Source organism: Triticum aestivum, chromosome 1D (assembly GCF_018294505.1).
Source record: "Triticum aestivum cultivar Chinese Spring chromosome 1D, IWGSC CS RefSeq v2.1, whole genome shotgun sequence".
NCBI classification, from domain to species: domain Eukaryota; kingdom Viridiplantae; phylum Streptophyta; class Magnoliopsida; order Poales; family Poaceae; genus Triticum; species Triticum aestivum.
In genome coordinates this window covers 163,860,597-163,882,897 of record NC_057796.1, presented here as the reverse complement: position 1 = coordinate 163,882,897, position 22,301 = coordinate 163,860,597, and the positions used below count along the sequence as shown (strand labels likewise).

The following is a 22,301-nucleotide window of genomic DNA, read 5'->3' as shown; positions in this document are numbered from 1 at the left end:
AACAAACTCATGGCACAGGTCAGCCCAGGTCGAGATGGAGTTCTCCGGCAAGTGCATCAGCCACGACCTCACGTTTGGCTTGAGTGCCAAAGGGAAGTAGTTGGCGAATACCTTCTCATCTCTTCCTCCGGTGGCTTGAACAGCGATGGTGTAGATGCTCAAGAACTCTGTCGGGTTCAGTCTTCCATCGTATTTTTCCGGTATCTCTGGCTTGAACGTCCGGGCAGATGGCCAACAAACTTGCCGGAGCTCACGACTGAAGGCGGGGCACCCAACCTCGAAAGGCAGGTATCCGTCTCCACCGGGCATAGGCTCATCGACGTCGGGGCCATTGCGCCTATTAGACTGGTCGCGGGTTTCGCGACGTCGTTCGATGGTGACACACGCGTCTTCCCTCCGTCTGCCTTCCAGGACTTGTCGCTAGTCTTGACGTGCCCGAGGATCAGATGAAGCCATCGACACGTCGTCAGGTTCTTAGTCGCGTGGCTCTGGCTGCGGCCCCTGCGCTGGCTGTCGCGGAGGGGACTGCACCGTGGGGGTGACCCCTTTGGTACAGCCAATGGCTTGGGCCGTTGTCGCCGCCTGTGGAGGCCATGGCGGGCCTGCCCGCTGTGGTCCTCCCGCCTCAGCAAAACCAATCAAGCTCTGAATGGTGACTCTCCACTCATCCATCCGATCGGCCGCCGGTGAAAATCTCAATAGGAGTTGGGCCCGCGCCATGGCTTCCGAAGCGGTGCTCGGCATATATGACGACGTAGATCGCGACGTCGCCTGGCTTTTGACGGTGCCAGTAGTGACGGCGTCGTGCTCACGTCGACGTGAGCCGGTCGCCAGGGTGGCGTGGCGACGAGGTGGACGCGCTTGGGGATTGGCGACCCCATTCGGCGCACCATCTCGGCTAGCTTGTCCTGGGGGTGGCGCGTGCCCTATAGCCACACCCGTAACGGGGGCGGCTAGTGGGTTGCGGTTCGCCCCAGAGCAAGCGCCATCACTGTAGCTGTGTCCTTCAGTGGGGTGGAGAAGTGGAGATGGAATAATCTCTCCACTCGCATCTTGTGGAGCATGGCCGCTGGGATGCTGTTGACGCTGTCCTTCTCCGACGCCTCCCGCTCCCGTTTCGGTCGCAGGGGGAATGGTGACGACGCCGCCTACGCTAGCGACGTCCCCCGCAGCGTCCATGTCCCCGTAGCCCCCATGGCATCAGTAGCCGCATGCGAGGGGGCTTTCGAAGTGGACGGGTGAGCTGTAGCACCAGACTTTTTCTTGGGCGCCATGGATGATGAAGCCGTTGATGAAGAAAACGACAAGATGACGCGCTGCTTGCACCCTCGGGTTCGCGCAAGTGCCTCCCCCTACTTGGCGTGCCAAAGATGTCGTTGTATAACACGGCCACCTATGGGATCATTGGCCCCTTGTGGTTTGGCAAGGGGGAAGAGCACATTGCACAAAGAACGGAGAGCATAGAGCAGCACGGCAGTGATGACACGAGCAGTTTTCACCCAGGTTCGGGCCGCCGCGATGCGTAAAACCCTACTCCTGCTTTGGTGGATTGATGAAAGGACCGTGGAGGAGACGCAACGCTCTAGCCCGGCAAGGTCGCCTCAGGACAAGAGCACCTACGCGCATATGAGTGTATAAAGGTCCGAATCGTTTCTAAGGTTGCCACGGCCCTCCTTTTATAGGTCAAGGGGTCACCACAATGGCAAATCATCATTACATACTGATTAGATAGCAAACAGTGCTATCATACCTTACTCTGCAGACAAGACAAGGCGCATTAAATGCACCGTTTATTGTCACATCGTGGATGTCGCCCGGCAAGACTTGACGTGCCATTCAGCCACCTTCTTGCTTGCCTGCGTGACATCTGGAAGATTGTCATTTAGGGGTGTTCTTCCTCAGAAATGGCTGGCACGTGCTAAATGACAGCCACTTAATCACCTGGGGGCTTGACACCGCATCGATATGTGACTTGCGTTGCTGTGAGGTGGAGCGGTGGAGCCTTGGCGGGGCGACCAGCTACTGGAGCCCCCGGCAAGCTTGTCGGGGTAGTCTTGAGACTTGTCTTCTGGGTGACCTCGACCTTGTCAGGCTCGCCTGCCCGGCAAGGGAGGTTTTTCCTTAATGATATCTTGCTCATTTGGTTGGTCTTGGTCTTCTTGATACGCCCTTTCATTTCTCAAAGAGCTATCTCTTCTGCTTGGCCTTGTCTTAGACGCTGCAACCTTGCTCTTGAGCCTGTGTACAGTCCGGGCAACACACGCCTAGGGTTTGTTGCCCCAACACATCTCTATATCGCAAAACGATTTGCAAGGAATCAAACACATCATATTCAGTGATCCACAAGTTTTATGTAGGATTTCATGACTAACCATGCAAATGACCAATTCCTGTTGACTCTCTAAATAGATATAAGTGCACCAAGGGAGTTTCACTCTTTCTACAAAAGACCATTCTCTATCAAATATAAGTGAGGCAAAAGAGAATTATACAAATAATGGTTTTCCATGTGAAGAGAAACAGGCAAACCAAACTTCAAATGGTATAAGTGAAGCACATGAAGCATTTTATAAAGCCATGCTCAAAAGATATAAGTGAAGTGCAATGAGCATTATATAAATCAACCATGGAGTATCTCATACCAGCATGGTGCATAAAAGAAAAGTTAAAACTAAACACAAAAGACGCTCCAAGATTTATGCATATCATGTGATGAAACGAAAACCGAAACATACCGATACTTGTTGAAGAAAGATAGGATGCCTTCCGGGGCATCCCCAAGTTTAGATGCTTGAGTCTCCTTAGATATTTAATTGGGGTGCCTTGGGCATCCCTAAGCTTGAACTCTTGCCTCTCCTCCTTCTCCTCATATCGAGACCGCCTCGATCTTTGACACTTCATCCACACAAAACTTAACAGAAAGCTCGGTGAGATCCCTTAGTATAATAATGCAAATCACTACTTTAGGTATTGTTGCAAACCCATTCATATTATTATTTTTGCATTGTAGCTATTGTATTATAACTTCGTCATGGCTTATACCACTGATACAATCGATAGTTCCATCAAAACAAGCAAAACAATGAATCAAAAACAGAATCTGTCAAAAGCAGGACACTCTGTAGTAATCTGAACTTTGACCATACTTTTGTAACTCCAAAATTCTGAAAAAATAGGGAAAAACAATTTGCATAGCAGTACTATGTAAAAATCTCGGAAACTTTTGGCATTCCAGTAAAAAATGTAAATTCACGCACTACAGACAAAGTTTCTGTTTTTGCACCGCACATACCAACAAGCAATCTAATCACCCTAAAGGAAAATCTTGGCACATTATTTTTACAATATAATGGATTTGAACAAGGGGATAATTATTTTTATTGAAATGTTTCTGTAATTCAAGATTCACAAAGTTTCCATGGGCATGAACAAGTTCAAGGATATCCCCCACTCCAACGGTGTTCGTCCTTCTCACTTTCACTTTTCCTTTTGTATTTAAGTTCCCTCTATATTCTTTTGTTTATAAACTTTATAAAAGAACGCAACAGAATAAAATGACTCTCTAAAACTTTCGGGTTGTCTCCCTGACAACGCTTTCTTTAAAGCCATTAAGGTAGGCATAAAGTGCTCAAGTAATTTATCCACCCGGATCCCAAGGTATATCAAAGCCAATTTTAATTAGCAATAATTTATAATTTAGTAGTGAGCACAAAGCAACATATATCATGCAATGACGAAGTCTAAATCTCTTCCTATGCATCGGCATGTCGTAAAAGAACAATTCATGCACATCGAGTAAAGGCCAATACATAGCATGAGTAGTTTCTTGCAATTTTATTGTGTTGGAAACATACAGTGGCGGATATGTAGTTCCTCTCTCATAAAAATTGCAAGTAGGAGCAGCAAGCACATGCATATTATATTCATTAAAATTATCATGTGCAACAGTAAAAGGCAACCCATCAATGTAATCCTTAATAAGTGCAAACTTCTCCGATATAGTGTAGTTTAGAGAATTCAAAAAGATAATAGGACTATCATGCGTGGGTGCAATAGCAACAATTTCATTTTTTAACATAAGGAACTAGAGCAAATAATCTCCATAATCATAATTCATATTGGCATCAAGGCCACAAGCATAGCAAGTATCAAGTTCCTCAAAAAGGATATTTCAAACGAATCAATGGGATCATAGCAATTATCATAGCATTTATCCTTCGGTAAGCACGAAGAGAAATTAAACAATGTATGAGTTAAAGAGTTACTCTCATCAGAAGGTGGGCACGGGTAGGTAATCCGCTCTTCCTCCTTTTGTTCTTCGCCCTCCTCATCATATTTTTCATCCAATGAGCTCACAATTTCTTCTTCCATAGATTCCTGCAAAATATTAATCTCTTCCTGGACAAGAGAAACTTTCTCAATAAACTCATTAATATCGACATTATATTCATAATTCTAATAGTAATATTTAAGTATAGCAAAATTTTCAGGTATGTAAAGAGCATCATCATAATCTACATACTTTTCAAACAAAGGTTCAATTTCATAAGCACCTTTAAAAGCAACAAATTCTTCTATTCGTTCCACATCATAGTAATCATATCTACCATTAGCATAAGAAACCAAGGTTTATTATCATTAAATTCAGAAGAAAAGGGATGGTGACTGAAAGGATCTAGATGACGACTAGAGGGAGGGTGAATAGGCGTTTTAAAACTGTTACGGATTTGGCTTTATCCTAATGCGGAATTAAACTAAACGGATACCTTTCAAGCACAAATCCTAAATATGCTTGGCTCAACTAAGTGCACCAACAACCTATGCTAAACAAGATAGGCACTTAAGGAAACTAGCAAGCACAAACTATATCACAAGACATGGAAATGTAGGAACAACTAAACAATTCAACTAGCACAAGATATATCAATATGAGCAAGTATGAATTGCGGTAAGTAAAGGGCGTGGGTAAGAGATAACCACAAGTGAGTCGGAGACGCGGATTTATCCCGAAGTTCACACTCGTGAGAGTGCTAATCTCCGTTAGAGCGGTGCCGAAGCCAAAGCTCCGGGGCGTCACCAAGTGACTCACCGTATTCTCCTTTTCGAGTCACCCCCAACGGATGAGCCTCGATTCACTCGGGGTTGGTCTTGAAGGCGACCACCACACCTTTACAAACTTCTCCGGAGCACACCACAAGCAAGGAAGCTTCCGGAGGAACTTGACCACCTAGGCCACTTCAACACCCTTCCCCGGAGCACACCACAAGAGGAAGCTTCCGGGGGAACCTTGGCCACATAGGCCTCTACACAATCTTCACAATGAATATGACCAAACCGTCTAGGAGGCCGAAACCTCCAAGAGTAATAAACTCACGGACTCTCACTCGAACTAATCGATGTGGGGAGCTCAAACCAATGCAACAAATGCAATGCAATGCCAAGCAACAAATTCTCAACACACTCTCTCAATCTCACAAGATGCACTTTTGAAAGTAGGAGATTGAGGAGAGGGGATGCAATGGATATGATCAACAAATGGCTCACAAATCCATCCACAAATCCCCCTTCACATAGAGGGGAGAAAGGGCTTTGGGAGAGGTATAGAGAGGCTCAAAATGGTGTTTTGAAAGTGTAAGAACCAACCCCCAACCGGTGGGAGGAAAGGGCCCTTAAATAGCCAAACTCAGAAACTAGCCGTTGGGGCTCCAACGGGCATTTCCTGGGCACCCCGTGTGCACGGGGGTTTAGGTTTAGACCCCGTGCCCACGGGGTCCCGTGCGCACGGTACAAGCCCCGTGCACATGGGGCCCCGTGCCCACGGGGGTCAAATACCCCGTGCACACGGAGTCCCCAGGACAGCCAGCAGCAGCCCACTAAAACGTTGATAACTTTGGCATACGGACTCCGAATTCGATGATCTTGGGCTCGTTTTGAAGCTATGGAAAAGCCCAAGGTCCTCACATAGAGAACCACCCAAGATCAACAAGAAAGAATGATGCAAGTAATGCAAAGGTTTGAGCTCTCTACATGCGACGTGATCAAGCTACTTGCCCGAGAGTCCCTCTTGATAGTACGGCTATCAAACCTATAATCCGGTCTCCCACCAAGCACTATGAGACCGGAAAAACTAGGAAAACCTAGCTAAGGTATACCTTTGCCTTGCACATTCAACTTGAGCTTGATGATGACTTTAATGCTTGCCTCAAGTTGGAATCCCTTTCTTGTCCACGACCACTTGGTGAAGATACTCGAATTGCTTCCTCATGATGCAATGAGGGAAGCCTTATCTCAAGCCCATCTTCACATGCACATTATCATGATGTGGACCGCAAGCTTCAAAGCATATAACCTCCGGCTTCTCATCTTGCACCTGGACTCCCCGAACTCGATGACCATCACCACTTGATGTCATCTCATCTTGCACTTGGACTCCTCGAATCCGATGACCATCACCACTTGATGTCATCCACACATAGGCTACACGAGATCTTTCCTTTTGATGCAAGCCTATGAGAAACACCTAACCCACATAGACATAACAAACATATAGCATGGGTTAGGTAACAAAGCACAATTCACAATTACTTACCATACCACTAGATCACTTGATCTCACGTGGTACATTGTTTGTGCTTTGTGAGTTGACCACTTAGATATACTCTTCGAGCTTCATCTTGGTCAACCAACATCTTTACTTCAAGCTCCATCTTGGTTTCTTGAAAGCCACAATGAACTCTTCATTTCACTTCATTGCTTCAAGACAATATCACCAAAGACTCTTTCATGACCATATCAAGTTCCATTATGAATATCATCTTGGTCACCACTTGCCCTTCTAAAAACTCCATCCCAAACTCTTGAGAGGCATAATGAATTCGTCACTCTAATTGCTTGCTTCAAGACTTGATCAACATGATCTTGTCTTGAGAGGCATAATGAATTCTCCACTCTAGTTGCTTGCTTCAAGGCTTGATCAACCGAAACCCAACACATGAGCTCACCATGATCTTGTCTTGAAACCATAACTCGAATTCTTCTCTTTGATTATTCTCTCAAGCCTTGATCCTCAGAAGACCAACTTGAAACCTCGCTGGATATGGAATCTCGAGAGCCAACACCTAGGCCCCGTGAGCACGGGGTATCCAGAGAGTTGACACTCGACCCCGTGCGCACGGTATAAGCCCGTGTGCATGGGGTATCCAGAGAGGGATACCATGAGGACTTCTTCGGATGCTTTGATGGCAATCTTCACATAACAACCCAAAGAACTTCAAGCATCACTATGGAACATATCTTCATATAAGATCCAATGCACTTGATGCTCCATAGGAATTGTCATTTAATACCAAAGCTTAGAGCAAATATAACTTCATCTATATGGACTTCATCCTTGATTCCATCCAATATCCTTGAGGCATTATCTTCATATATATGGACTTCATCCTTGATTCCATCCAATATCCTTGAGGCACCATCTATGGACAAAACCTTCAAATATATCTCACTGAAAACATTAGTCCATAGAGATTGTCATTCAATTACCAAAACCACACTTAGGGGCTACATGCCCTTTCAATCTCCCCCATTTTGGTAATTGATGACAATCTCAACAAGAGGGTTTATATAATGAATTTAAAACAAGTATGCAATCTATCCGAGAATAAATTGAATACTTGAGGTGGTTTTGATAGCCTCAAATATCACAAAGATAGTTGATGTTATCAAAACCGGTTGTACTAGCATCGAAATACTACACAAGAATTTGATGCTAGTAGAACCACACTATATAGAGCAAACTCCCCCACAATATATGCATGGAAGAACTTGGTGGAGTTTCCTCTATATACACATCCATGCAACAACCACAACAAATGTAGATATGTAGAACCACACTATATAGAGCAAACTCCCCCACAATATATGCATGGAAGAACTTGGTGGAGTTTCCTCTATATACACATCCATGCAACAACCACAACAAATGTAGATATGCATGAACCAACCTACTTCACCTAAACCCTCTAAACTTCTCCCCCATTGGCAACAAGTGCCAAAATGGAGAAAAAATCTAGAAGACCAATATAGTATGAGTTCCTCCTTAATTTGTGCATTTCTCATATTGTGAGTGGAATCAAATGCACATATCCAGTTACGAACAAATGAAGAAATTCACACTATATTGAGGATCCATAAAATGCACCAAAAAGATATTATGATATGAGCATAGGAGTGTTCTAAAGAACATAGAGAAGCTCCCCATGATTTGTGCATTATTTAGTTTTGTACTTGGATACAACGTGCACAAAATAGGATCATCACTTGACTAAGCAAGGGTCCAAAATATATCCAACAACTCATGAGTGCAATGATATATGCAATACATACAAGCACTCACTACTCAACCTCTTACCGGATCCACCAAAGAATAAAAAGAGACAATTCCAAGGACCGGCAAGGAAACGAAAGGATATCAAAGAGGGATATGCACTTTCTCATGTGTATAAGTTTCTTATGTGGCCAATAATCATCAAGATGAGCATCCACAAAGAAACTTGCACACACAAAAAGATACAAAAGATAAGAACATGATATCCAAGAATGAATCCATTATTTATACAAACTTGATCTTAGCGAAGGGCTTTGTCACATGGCACATGGCACAAGGCACATGGCGCAAACTGATCTCATTTGCATAAAAATGAATTACTAAGCATGAGAGCAAATACCACAACCAAAAAGATTGTTTCTTGCAATTTTATCAATATTGCACATAAGAGCACTTTGAGGAATTGGTATGCAATAAATTGCTTAATTGGCATATTTGGGATAAGTGAACCATGAGCATGGTTTTATAGATCCCCATGATATGCTTCTTCTCAAAAGTCTCATAGATGCAATAAGGAGGTTTAAGCTGTTGCAAGAAACACAAACTCAACAAGTACTAAACATGCCATGATGCAACATACACAATGTTGACTCTAATTTAAACAAACGCATGAAGTAAGTACTTGTTACCGAGAGAGCATTGGTTCAAGGGGCCCTTGATCTAGCCCATGAACATGAGGGACTTGAACTTGTTCTTGGATAGGTAAATGATCTCCCATAGCATCTTGTTCTTGTGTTGGGGGTGATGACTTCCCTTGTGGTGGATCCACAAGAGGGGCTCTTACTCCTTCTTCTTCTACATGGACAAAGGGTGTTTCTTGTGGAAGAATATGACCAATCCCCATTGTACTTGTAGCTTGGGAAGGAGCCTCATCACCTACAACACTTGAAACAAATTGCTCCGCATGGAAGCTGTTATTCTCATCACACTCCACATTCACCATTTCCTCAATACATCCCGTGGATTTATTGAGAATACAGTAAGTGTGGGAGTTTGATGCATATCCAACAAAAAGACCCAAATTATGTTAACCGGGTTGAATTGATGAGAATGAAACACTTACAACCGAATCGGGTTTTCATTTATCTTCTCCCTCAAATCAAAGAATCAACCAAGCTTGGCTCTAATAATTTTCCATGGTGTCTCCACCTTCCTTGTGAATAAGCCAAGCATCCAATGCTTCTCCACAGTACCTAAAGCACATTAAGGTACAATTTGGTCCCCAAACATATTGGGTCCGAAGTAGTTAGGACAACCACAATATATAGGGCAAACTCCACATTAAATATGTGCAAAAGGATATGAACTTGAAGTTCATGCACACTTTTAACCATTAATGATTTTATGGAGTTTACCCTACATAGAGGATCAAGTAGCAAGCAAGGCATGAAGAAGAATATAAATAAATATGCATGCTCATGCCTACCAAGATCCAGAGAGATACGATTTGGACAAAAGAACACTTAACCGAAGAATACTCCGATAATATCACAAAGTATTCAAGTTGTCCAAATTATATCAAAGTGACGAATCCACACAGGACCGCACACAAAGTACAACATATGAACTAAGCAAAAACCAAAGAGCATATAGGATATACAATACACACATGCTCAAAGGCTTATCTTACTCAAGTAGATAAAAGATAGCACAAGCAGTGAGATAAGGCAAGTTGAAGCACAAGCCGAGAAGAAGATGATCATAAGGTTCTACCACATGAGGAAATACCAATTGTAAGAGAATACAAATGGTATTTGGAATTAACACTCGGGGGTAGATTACGAAGATGCACAGGATCATCAACAACTCCAAAGCAAAGAAAGATAAATAAAGCGTACTTGGCCGGGTGGACATTCCGGCCCATAGGACCCCGTGCGCACGGGCTAGGTCAGCCCCGTGCGCACGGTGTGTCCAGAGAAAAAACACCACCCCGTGCGCACGGGGGTCTAGGACCCCGTGTGCACGGGGTGTCCAGTGATTTTCACCCACCCCGTGCGCACGGGGGTCCAGGACCCCGTGCGCACGGGGTGTCCAGTAAGTTTCGTGGTACCCCGTGCGCACGGGGGTCAGAGACCCCGTGCACACGGGGTGTCCAGAAACTTACTGAAGAACCTCACAGGACACCGCGACGAAGCACGCAACAAAGGTAAATAACAACCAACAAGAGATAATTAGTGGATACTCTGAGAATTTGAATTTCGAATGAGCTTGACATACCACATAGTGACTAGATAAGATTGAATATCAATACTATGTGGCATTTCTCATATTCACATTTTGGGTTTGTGATGTGCACACAACAAAACACTCCCCCATAATGTGATGATCCACTAATATCTTGCAAGAGCCAATCAAGATACAATACAGGCTCAAAACAGCAAACACCACTATATAATGTGCAATGCAACCTACACATGCTAGATAACACAAATCAAGCATACTAAGAAACACAACATATAGATGCACATGCTAGATACAAAACCTAAGCATGCACGGGGCGAGCAACTTTCAATGTAAGCAATATAAATACAAGTTACCGCAAAGAGGAACATTGGATAGATAATATGAAGATAATCCACATGACTTGGCTCGAACAAATAAATGGTGGATATCCTTTTCTTTATGAACTAGCCAAATCTCCAATGTCCTCCACACACCTATTGATCAAGTTTGAGCTTGATGGTACCCAACCAAGTTGGGTCCTAAGAAGTTAGTCACAATAGGCTTGGCAACCCAAATGGCCTTTTCCATTTCCAAGCCACTTTGGGCGCCAACAAACTTGGCAAACAAATTGCCAACAACATCCTTCCTAAGCGAATAATGATCATTGACTAGAGGAGGCTTAGGGATGTTACCGTTGGGACAAGATGAGGATATGTGTCCCTTCTCACGACAATTATAGCAACATGTGCTCCCCCTTCTCTTCTTCTTTATTTTCTCAACTTGGGGAGCATTATCTTGGTTCATCATTGGTAGTGGCCTTTCTTCAAGTTGAGGTTGACCTTGAGATTGAACTTGAGGCCACTTCCCTTGTTGCTTCACATTTGAAGCCTTCTTCTTCAATGGACAATCTCTCACATGGTGTCCAACATTCTTGCACTTGAAGCATGTAATGTTGGCATCATTCTTGACTTGGTCTTGTCCCTTCTTCTTTTTCTTGGACTTCTTGTTGTTGGAGATGAAACCAAGTCCACCCTTATCATGAGGGGATTTTTGAACACTCAAGATAGTGTTGAGAGTGGAATTTCCTTCATGACACATTTCCAAGTCTTTCTTCAAATTAGTGACTTGGGCCTTGAGCTCTTTGTTTTCCTCTACAAGGTTAGTATCAACAAAAGTACTAGAGGAAGTAGAAACTTCATTGTTAGAGCAACAAGGCAAGGAGAGCAATTCATCACAAGAATTGAGAATAATATGTCTAGATGAATCACTAGGACTAGCACATGTCAATAAAGCATTTTGAGTAGAAATAGTGCTAATGTCCACATGAGGCTCACAAGATGTTACCTTAGTCACAATAGCCTCATGAGCTAACTTTAGCCTTTCATGGGAGATTAGAAGGTCATCATGAGAGCCTGAGAGCTTTTCATGACTTTATTCTAATTTCCCATAATTGCTAGTTAGCAAAACAAGTTGAGCCCGTAGCTCAACATTCTCCTTCAAGATAGATGCTTCACAAGAAGTAGAGTTAGTAGCACAAGCATCATTGACAATATGAGAGGAGCTAGAAGAAACTAGAGACTTCACATGAGTAGCTTGAAGTTCCTCATAAGACTTAGAGAGTTTGGCGAGCTCTCCTTTGACATTCTTGTAGCCAAGGTCAAGGTGCACAAAATCCTCTTTAAGTTTATCATGAGCAACTTCAATCTCTTCTTTGGAAGATTCTAAGTCTCTAAGAGTTTCTAGAGCATCAAGAAGGTTACAATCAAGTTTATCATTTTGTTCTTGCTCTTCGTGAAGTAAATCATTACACTTTCCAAAATGAGTAATAAGATCTTTAAATATCTCATAAGTGTTCTTATTTACTCCACGAAGAGAATTACCAATTTCATATATTTCTTGACTCATATCCTTATCACATTCATCATCACTCTCATCATTATCATTACTAAGAGTAGATGATACCTCGGTAGTACCTCTTGCCATGAGGCACATGTGAACATCGGAGGTTGATGATGATTCTTTTGGAGAGGGAGATTCTTCATCATCAAGAGTAGGATATCCATGTCCATCCTCTTGACACTCATAGCATTTCCTCTCCAACATAGTGATTTCCTTCTTTGCTCTTCTAGCAAATTCTCCATTAGTGATGTGTGCACCATTTTCTCTTATTTCCTCTACATGGTTAGTCAAACAACAACTAGAGGAAATAGAAGCATAGATATCATGGCAACAAGGAGAATCAAGCATATCATCACAACAAGTATTCAAGGAATCTCTATATGATATGTAAGGACTATCAACACAAGAATGTATGTCATTTTTGCTAGATGTGTTCAAGTCCAAAGAAGCTACAAAATTAGCATTTATGCATGAAAGATCATCAATGTTGAGCACAACATCATCATCACAAATTATATTTCCACTCACCATGTCATTACCTTGGGACATGTCATATGATGGTGAGGTGGAAGAAGTTGAAATGTCCAAGCACACGGAGGAAGAAGCAATATGGAGTTCTTCATGATATGAAGATGTGGAGAACTCCTCAAGAGACACCTCCGAAATATGATTGACCTCATCAAGATTGGACCCACCATATATTTCTTCAAGTTTTGTCCACATCTCATGAGCCGACGCACACGTCATAATTGACTCAAACACTTCGAGGGATATAGACCGGATTAAGGCATTCTTTGCACCATACCCACAAAGCATATCATCATTTTCCTTAATAGATGGAAAAAGTTCATCCTTCCATGGAGAAGCCCCTACAAGAACAATTCGCACAAAATTTGGACCCATGGCCCAGAAATGACAAAGCATGCGAATTTTCCACAAGTGATAGTTTGTGCCACTAAAACAGAAAGTGTCATCGTGCACTATACCACTAGTCGACATCTTTACTCTCTAGGCGGTGAAGCCTAGCAAGGAGAGACCAAAGCTCTGATACCAATTGAAAGGATCTAGATGACGACTAGAGGGGGGTGAATAGGCGTTTTAAAACTGTTACGGATTTGGCTTTATCCTAATGCGGAATTAAACTAAACGGATACCTTTCAAGCACAAATCCTAAATATGCTAGGCTCAACTAAGTGCACCAACAACCTATGCTAAACAAGATAGGCACTTAAGGAAACTAGCAAGCACAAACTATATCACAAGACATGGAAATGTAGGAACAACTAAACAATTCAACTAGCACAAGATATATCAATATGAGCAAGTATGAATTGCGGTAAGTAAAGGGTGTGGGTAAGAGATAACCACAAGTGAGTCGGAGACGCGGATTTATCCCGAAGTTCACACTCGTGAGAGTGCTAATCTCCGTTAGAGCGGTGCCGAAGCCAAAGCTCCGGGGCGTCACCAAGTGACTCACCGTATTCTCCTTTTCGAGTCACCCCCAACGGATGAGCCTCGATTCACTCGGGGTTGGTCTTGAAGGCGACCACCACACCTTTACAAACTTCTCCGGAGCACACCACAAGCAAGGAAGCTTCCGGAGGAACTTGACCACCTAGGCCACTTCAACACCCTTCCCCGGAGCACACCACAAGAGGAAGCTTCCGGGGGAACCTTGGCCACATAGGCCTCTTCACAATCTTCACAATGAATATCACCAAACCGTCTAGGAGGCCGAAACCTCCAAGAGTAATAAACTCACGGACTCTCACTCGAACTAATCGATGTGGGGAGCTCAAACCAATGCAACAAATGCAATGCAATGCCAAGCAACAAATGCTCAACACACTCTCTCAATCTCACAAGATGCACTTTTGAAAGTAGGAGATTGAGGAGAGGGGATGCAATGGATATGATCAACAAATGGCTCACAAATCCATCCACAAATCCCCCTTCACATAGAGGGGAGAAAGGGCTTTGGGAGAGGTGTAGAGAGGCTCAAAATGGTGTTTTGAAAGTGTAAGAACCAACCCCCAACCGGTGGGAGGAAAGGGCCCTTAAATAGCCAAACTCAGAAACTAGCCGTTGGGGCTCCAACGGGCATTTCCTGGGCACCCCGTGTGCACGGGGGTTTAGACCCCGTGCCCACGGGGTCCCGTGCGCACGGTACAAGCCCCGTGCACATGGGGCCCCGTGCCCACGGGGGTCAAATACCCCGTGCACACGGAGTCCCCAGGACAGCCAGCAGCAGCCCACTAAAACGTTGATAACTTTGGCATACGGACTCCGAATTCGATGATCTTGGGCTCGTTTTGAAGCTATGGAAAAGCCCAAGGTCCTCACATAGAGAACCACCCAAGATCAACAAGAAAGAATGATGCAAGTAATGCAAAGGTTTGAGCTCTCTACATGCGACGTGATCAAGCTACTTGCCCGAGAGTCCCTCTTGATAGTACGGCTATCAAACCTATAATCCGGTCTCCCACCAAGCACTATGAGACCGGCAAAACTAGGAAAACCTAGCTAAGGTATACCTTTGCCTTGCACATTCAACTTGAGCTTGATGATGACTTTAATGCTTGCCTCAAGTTGGAATCCCTTTCTTGTCCACGACCACTTGGTGAAGATACTCGAATTGCTTCCTCATGATGCAATGAGGGAAGCCTTATCTCAAGCCCATCTTCACATGCACATTATCATGATGTGGACCGCAAGCTTCAAAGCATATAACCTCCGGCTTCTCATCTTGCACCTGGACTCCCCGAACTCGATGACCATCACCACTTGATGTCATCTCATCTTGCACTTGGACTCCTCGAATCCGATGACCATCACCACTTGATGTCATCCACACATAGGCTACACGAGATCTTTCCTTTTGATGCAAGCCTATGAGAAACACCTAACCCACATAGACATAACAAACATATAGCATGGGTTAGGTAACAAAGCACAATTCACAATTACTTACCATACCACTAGATCACTTGATCTCACGTGGTACATTGTTTGTGCTTTGTGAGTTGACCACTTAGATATACTCTTCGAGCTTCATCTTGGTCAACCAACATCTTTACTTCAAGCTCCATCTTGGTTTCTTGAAAGCCACAATGAACTCTTCATTTCACTTCATTGCTTCAAGACAATATCACCAAAGACTCTTTCATGACCATATCAAGTTCCACTATGAATATCATCTTGGTCACCACTTGCCCTTCTAAAAACTCCATCCCAAACTCTTGAGAGGCATAATGAATTCGTCACTCTAGTTGCTTGCTTCAAGACTTGATCAACATGATCTTGTCTTGAGAGGCATAATGAATTCTTCACTCTAGTTGCTTGCTTCAAGGCTTGATCAACCGAAACCCAACACATGAGCTCACCATGATCTTGTCTTGAAACCATAACTCGAATTCTTCTCTTTGATTATTCTCTCAAGCCTTGATCCTCAGAAGACCAACTTGAAACCTCGCTGGATATGGAATCTCGAGAGCCAACACCTAGGCCCCGTGAGCACGGGGTATCCAGAGAGTTGACACTCGACCCCGTGCGCACGGTATAAGCCCGTGTGCATGGGGTATCCAGAGAGGGATACCATGAGGACTTCTTCGGATGCTTTGATGGCAATCTTCACATAACAACCCAAAGAACTTCAAGCATCACTATGGAACATATCTTCATATAAGATCCAATGCACTTGATGCTCCATAGGAATTGTCATTTAATACCAAAGCTTAGAGCAAATATAACTTCATCTATATGGACTTCATCCTTGATTCCATCCAATATCCTTGAGGCATTATCTTCATATATATGGACTTCATCCTTGATTCCATCCAATATCCTTGAGGCACCATCTATGGACAAAACCTTCAAATATATCTCACTGAAAACATTAGTCCATAGAGATTGTCATTCAATTACCAAAACCACACTTAGGGGCTACATGCCCTTTCAGTGTCGAACCTTCATCCTAGAGAAACAATTATAATCATATCTCGAGCATAAATTCCAAGCATACCATTGCAACATTTCAATTTGATCCCATAACAGTTTCCCTTTTTGTGTCATGCGATAATCTCTAAAGTATTCACATTGATCCAACGTGTCTCCCATTATCAAGTTGAATGGGGTTTCCTCAGGATTATCAAAGTAGTGTTTAATATTTTCACATAACGAGCATCGAGGGTTTTAGGAGGTTCCCCATCTCCATGAGTAGCAAGTACAACTAATTTTTTTTTGGTATTTCGTGTTCCATATCCATAACTAAAGATAGAGAACAACTTAGGACAGAAAATAAAATCTACTTAGTGATAAAGCAAACAAGCACACACGAGAATATTCACCCCACGCTATTGCTCACCGGCAACAGCGCTAGAAAAAGGTCTTGATAACCCATAAGTATGGGGGGCCATTTGTAGCATTTGTCGATAAATAAGAGTGTAGAACTCAATAAGGAGCTAAAGGTAGAACAAATATTCCCTCAAGTTCTATTGACCACCGATACAACTCTATGCACACTTAACATTTGCTTTACCTAGAATAAGAATAAAACTAGAGGTACTTTGTAGGTATGGTAGGATACATTTGCAAGAAATACAGAACGTAAAAATAAAAATGTAGGTATTGTTCTAATTGAAGTACAATTAAATTAGTATAGCGAGTGTGGATTAGTAGTGGTAGGATTTGCGGAATTGTCCCTAAGCAATTGACTGTGTTACTAGACCGATAGCAAGTTCTTATATGGGAGAGGCCACTGCTAGCATGTCATCCCTTACTTGGAATTCTATACACTTATGATTGGAACTATTAGCAAGCATCCGCAACTATTATATTTCATTAAGTTAAAACCCAACCATAGCATTAAGATATATATTGGTCCCCCTTCAATCTCGTATGCATCAATTTCTATGTTTAGGAAGAAGCTTCCGTCACTCTTGCCCTCCAATGCATAGTCCTATAAACATACAACTAACCGTATGGTGTGAGCCACATGCTTGCTCATATGATGGGCACCAAAGGACACAACATAACCACACAAAAATTAAACCAATCATAGCAATTCACCAATGTGACGCCCTTGATTCAATCGTACACTAATCATACACGCAAATGTGTACGATCAAGATTAAGGACTCACGGGAAGATATCACAATACAACTCTAGACACAAATTAAAATAATACAAGCTTTATATTACAAGCCAGGGGCCTCGAGGGCTCGAATACATAAGCTCGAATACACAAGAGTCAGCGGAAGCAACAATATCTGAGTACAGACATAAGTTAGACAAGTTTGCCTTAAGAAGGCTAGCACAAAAGCAACATTGATCGAAAAGGCAAGGCCTCCTGCTTAGGAGCCTCCTAACTACTCCTGATCGTCGGCGGTCTCCACGTAGTAGTAGGCATCGACGGTGGCATCTGGCTCCTGGGCTCCGACATCTGGTTGCAGCAACCGGAAAGAAGAAGAAAGAGGGAAAAGGGGAAGCAAAGCAACCGTGAGTACTCATCCAAAGTACTCGCAAACAAGGATCTACACTACATATGCATCGGTATCAATGAAATGGGTTGTATCTGTGGACTGAACTGCAGAATGCCAGAAGAGAAGGGGAAAGCCTAGCCTATCGAAGACTAGCATCTTCAAGCAGCTCCAAGCATCTTGCAGCATTCAGAAGAGTACAGAATAGCATAAAGTAAAGTAGTAGTAGTGTTATCAACCTCGGCGAGAGATCCTTTCTCGACTCCCTGCGAGAAAGCAATCGCAGAGCCATACTATCCAGTTATCACCTCAAGTATCCAGTTCTAGTTGTATCGATCGGGATACAACTCCAAGTGTCCGTTACCGTAGGACGGGCTATCGATAGATGTTTTCTTCCCTGCAGGGGTGCATCAACTTACCCATCACACTTGATTAACTCTGGCCGAACACACTTTCCTGGATCATGCCCGGCCTCGGCCAAACAATATGCCGCAACCCGACCTAGGCTTAATAGAGAGGTCAGCACTCCATGTCTGGTTCACATACTACCGATCAAGGGAACATAGCATGCTAATCCATAGTGGTTAAGTGATTGCTCTGAGTGGGAACAAACTTGGCACAAATTCAGCATCTAAACATGGTGGTCTAGGTGTACCATAGTAAATGCAGAAAATGACAGTTTTCTAGTGTACTAGGGATTTGAGCACTCAAAACTAATAGTTCACACTCAGCAAAGCAGGCATTGTGTAGATCCGCTAGTTTACAAGGCATTCAGAAATCATTGTACACTAATTCACATCAAGCTCAATATGCCATGGGTAAAATTCAGTATGATAACATTTAATAACTTGCTCAAGCAACCCAAATAGCAATTGACTACAGCATGTATAATGTATGATGGTATTCAGACTGGGGTCATGAATCAGCTCACCCGACTTATATGATGTAGGTCTCGCACAATCACTCTATGAACTGTAGCTCTTCTCCTTTTGCTTCTACATGCAAGCTCCAGCTTCACTCTTCCATATGTGTGCCCCACTGCTTCTCATCGCCATGCTCTAACTCCACTGGGATCCCAAGCGATGTCACCTCGAACCTAGTCAGCATCTATTGATTCGTGCACAAGCAAAAACCTGAAATATGACTCACGCAAACAACGACTACAAGTGATATGGTCGAAGCCCTCTAAGTCGTCAATCGAGTATCCAATTACATAAGCATAGGAATATAGAACATGACGAGTATGATAGGAATCAGCAAGCTCAATACTAACATGAGGATGATATTTATCATTAAGCATAGGTCTAGCATGAGGAGAATAAATGTCATCATCATAAATGAGAGCAATGCCACCAACAGTGTATGTATCATCATATCCAAGCAAATGAGCTTTCAAATCAATCTTAAGTGATGGTATCATGTAATGCAAGGTAGTAGCAAATAGATTATACGGACGCATGTCATCAAGAGGATTAGATAAACCTGCAATATCACACTCTTGAATGATGATAGGCAATTGAATCTCTAATTCTTCATCTTCAACTACAACAACTTCTTTTACTTCTTCAAGAGTAGTAGATCTTTTGTCTTCATCTTCATCACTTGGGAATTCCAGCTCTGGATCATCTTGTTCCTTGTCTTCGAGTATTTATTCTTCAATCTGAGGTCTTTCTTCCTCTGGGCTCTTGCTATCTTGCTCAGCTGGATGTGACGGTGTTGGAACCTCACATGTATCAAGGGGAATCCCAGAAAACACTCAGCTCGAGTAGTGATGAGATAGTACTTCCAACATTCATATTCTTCTCTATCTTCCTTACTTCTTCCACTAGCTCTTTTCCACTCTTAATCTTCTTCATTTTCTCTAGTATAACCTTCCTAATAGGATCATCCTTAGCACTCCAAGTGAACTCGAGACTCAAATGTGTTCTATGTCAGCGAACTCATCTTGTGTGGGCACTTGCACATGAGATTGCTCTAACGCCTCATTTGGTGCTGGAGTAATTCGTTGACCAAATGGAGGACCATTTAACTCCAACGGGCATATCTCTAAGTGTTGAGGTACATGAATAGGAGCTGAATAATTGTGGTGCATAATTGTTGCTCTCCTCTTCATACCTAAATCCCTGCATTGGATAACTAGAGGCAAATGATGAGATCTCAGGGTTGTTGCTCCTATATGACATATTCAGGTTTTCAGACCACCCATGTGAGTAATTGTTTTGGTATGAGTTATGCTCTTGAGCGAAGCTCATGCCAAAACAACCTGGAGGGTGAGAGTAACCACGCTGACAATGAGCATGTGAATGGCCCTGAAATCCACAAATATGGCATGTAGGATCAACATAAGGATGGCCTCTAGGATAAGTATCATGACTAATTGATGGGAAATCTTACTTATCATGTCTTGAACACTTTCCATGCTATTTCTCACATAAACATAATGATCTAAGTAGAATGCCATTTCCAAGAAGACAGTCCAACCTACAAAACGAACAAGAAAAGAAAGAGAAAATAACTAGAACAGTGGTTAGGGGTTAGATATATATCACATATAAATGTCACAAAAATAAAACAAGAAAAACCTAATCTATATATAGCCTAACACAATCGCTCGACGCTAATCCCCAGCAATGGCGCCAAAATGATCAGTTGTAAATACAGTGAGGTTTACGTCCAAACAGTGGGTTGTTGAAGTTCTCCACAGGGACTAGGCAATAGCAACTATACTCGGCTAAATCTAGTTAACACAATTCAAGTGATGATTACAGGGAAATAAACCTAAACTATCATTTTGGAAAATTGTCGACAAAGAAAAACAAACAAGCATAGGAAGGTTGAGATTTCAATCATCGTCTTTTTGGTATTTTCGTTTTGCTTAAGAAATTAAAATACTAACACAGGCAAGCCTAAAGGATAAGGGGCAAAAACATTATAGTACAGGATTTCACAAAAGGACATTTAAGATGATGTAGAGCAGCATTGAGTTCTATAGCAATGGAATTCATAGGTTAAAACATGTACATGAGATCCACAAATATGCAACACCACAGTTACTAGAATTAACCACACTCACGAATTTATAAATATATATGACTCACAATATATGACAGTACAAGTCTACTCGGAAATGATCGGCTCAACAACTCACAGTTTCACATATATTGCAGACACTGATACATACATAAAATAAGCACAAATTGGGTGTTTAGAACAGTACACAAGGTTCACCTTTACAGAAATTTGCAAGAATTAAAGAGAGAAGAGACGCGACAGCAGTTTGAGTTCAGAGAAGAAGAAGGGGAGCAAAGGAAGTAGAGAGATGGAGCAGCAACGTGGGGTTGAGAGAAGAGCAGCAGCTTGGGCGTGGAAGGAGCAGCAACAGGAGGTTGCGGGCATCAGCAGCAACAATCATTGAGAGAGAAGAGGAGCAGCAGTGGGGCGGCAGGGAGAGAAAGAGAGAAGGAGCAGGAGCGTGGGTGTGAGGAGATGAAGGTTGGAGAGAAGAGAACTGCGGGCAGTACCAATGATGAATAGCAGCAAGATTTGGAAGAACAATAGCAAGATTTGGAAGAAGAGATTTAGATTGGTGGCGTGAGGTGCAGCAAGGGGCTCGTGGTAGTGATGGTGGATGGGTTGCAGTGCATCGAATGGATGGATGGTGTGCGGAGGCGCTGGTGCTGGGTCGTGCGGGCAGCCAGACACCGCCGCGCCCGTGTCCGAAGGGGCGCGCGAGATGGGCGCTGGCAGCTGGCAACACTGGTGGGGGCGGCGCTGGTGGAGGCTTGGGGAGTTGCTGGTGGCGCTGGTGGAGGCGTGGGGAGTTGCTGGTGGCGCTGGTGGATGCTGGTGATGGCGTGATGGCGCGCAGCCACGCCGGCCTGGCCGCGACGGCGGCCGGAGGTGGAGAAGGAGGCGGGGGAGAGAGGAGATGGAGATGCCAGACCTGATTTTGGGAATTGAGAGCGCTAGGGATTTGATCCCGTCGATCACATCTTCCATTGGCCCTCCTACTTCCTTCTTTCTTTGCAAGAACATACCTTCTCTTCTCTAGTATGCTCCTGGAGCTATATTCTTCTATCAACTCAGGTCCCTTCGTCTTTCATTTGGCCCTTGGTTACTTCTTTCCTTGACGCTCGGATCTCTCCATCTATTACAGCAACAGTGACCACTTGACGCTCTCAATTATTTATAGAAGGATTTTGGGCCTTTTTGCCTTTTTGCAAAACAAACCACTGGGTAGTAAATGACCCCATTATATGATTATCATTCACAAATTCAACAATTCATAGCAAGAAATGAATTAATATAACTCAATAAACCGCATATTTGAGTACCAAAAGATGTATATGAAATGTGTTGATCACAAAGTTGAACAG

The 22,301-nt window shown here is 43.2% G+C and overlaps 1 long non-coding RNA gene across 1 annotated transcript; it reads right to left on the bottom strand.

Annotated features, from left to right (window-relative positions):
• Window positions 1-17,667: 17,667 nt before the first annotated feature.
• LOC123180850 (uncharacterized) lies at window positions 17,668-22,030 on the bottom strand. Its single transcript, XR_006491326.1, has 3 exons — window positions 20,320-22,030; window positions 18,857-20,234; window positions 17,668-17,888 (listed from the first exon to the last, which is right to left on the bottom strand). It is a non-coding gene; the product is annotated as an uncharacterized lncRNA (long non-coding RNA).
• Between the last annotated feature and the right edge of the window lie 271 nt (window positions 22,031-22,301).